The following is a 1,681-nucleotide window of genomic DNA, read 5'->3' as shown; positions in this document are numbered from 1 at the left end:
CCATCTCTGCATCCTGTCAATGTCCCGCTGCAGCCTACAACAGCCCTCTATACTGTCAACGACACCACCAACCTTTGTGTCGTCAGCAAAGTTGCTGACCCTTCCTTCAATCCCCTCATCCAAGTCATTAATAAAAATTACAAAGAGTAGAGGCCCAAGGACAGAGCCCTGTGGCATACCACTCACCACAGACTTCCAGGCAGAATATTTTCCTTCTACTGCCACTCGCTGTCTTCTGTTGACCAGCCAATTCTGTATCCAGACAGCTAAGTTCCCCTGTATCCCATTCCTCCTGACCTTCTGAACGAGCCTACCATGGGGAACTTTATCAAATGCCTTGCTGAAGTCCATATACACCACATCCACTGTTCGACCCTCATCAACTTGTCTAGTAATATCCTCAAAGAACTCAATAAGATTCGTGAGGCATGACCTGCCCGTCACAAAGCCGTGCTAACTGCCTTTAATCAAGCCATGCTCTTCCAGATGGTCATAAATCCTATCCCTCAGAATCCTTTCTAACACCTTGCAGACGACAGACGTGAGACTGACTGGTCTGTAATTGCCGGGGATTTCCCTATTTCCTTTCTTGAAGAGAGGAATTACATTTGCCTCTCTCCAGTCCTCAGGTACGACTCCGGTGGAGAGCGAGGATGCAAAGATCTTCGCAAGCGGCGAAGCAATCACATTTCTGGCTTCCCAAAGCAGTCGAGGTCAAATCTGGTCTGGCCCTGGCAACTTGTCAATCTTAATGTTTGTCAAAATTTCAACACATCAGCTTCCTCAATCTCTATCTGTTCCAGCATGCTTACCTGCTCCTCAATGGTTTCATTCACTATAAGGTCCTTTTCTTTAGTAAAGACAGAAGCAAAAAACTCATTTAGGGCCTCGCCTACCTCCTCAGACTCCACACACAAGTTCCCTATGCTATCCCTGATCGGCCCTACTCTTTCTTTGACCATTTTCTTATTCCTCACATACGTGTAAAATGCCTTTGGATTCTCCCTAATCCTTCCTGCCAAGCCTTTTCCGTGCCCCCTCCTGGCTCTCCTCAGACAATTTTTGAGCTCCTTCCTCACCTGCCTGTAATCCTCTAGAGCTGAACAAGACCCTTGCTTCCTCCACCTTACATAAGCTGCCTTCTTTCTTTTGATGAGAAGCTCCTCCACTCTTGTCATCCAAGGTTCCTTTATCTTACCTCTTCTTGCCTGTCTCAGAGGAACACATTTGTGCATCACTCGCAACAACTGTTCCTTAAACAGTCTCCACATGTCTATAGTGTCCTTTCCATGGAACAATTGCCCCCAGTCCATGCTTCCCAACTCACGTCTGATAGTATCATAGTTTCCTTTTCCCCAATTAAATATCCTCCCATTGTGCCTGCTTCTCTCCTTCTCCATAGCTATGTAGAATGTGAGGCAGTTGTGGTCACTATCACCAAAATGCTCTCCCACCACAAGAGCTGACACCTGCCCCGGCTCATTGCCGAGCACCAAATCCAAAATGGCCTCTCCCCTCATCAGCCTGTCAACGTACTGAGTTAGGAAACCCTCCTGAACACACCTTACAAAAACAGCTCCTTCCAAACCAACTGCTCAAAGGAGGTTCCAATCAATATTGGGAAAGTTAAAGTCACCCATTACAACAACCCTACTACATTCACTCTTTACCAAAATCTGCC

The sequence above is a fragment of the Chiloscyllium plagiosum genome, chromosome 29, assembly GCF_004010195.1.
Source record: "Chiloscyllium plagiosum isolate BGI_BamShark_2017 chromosome 29, ASM401019v2, whole genome shotgun sequence".
Classification (NCBI taxonomy): domain Eukaryota; kingdom Metazoa; phylum Chordata; class Chondrichthyes; order Orectolobiformes; family Hemiscylliidae; genus Chiloscyllium; species Chiloscyllium plagiosum.
This window is presented reverse-complemented; position numbering follows the sequence as displayed.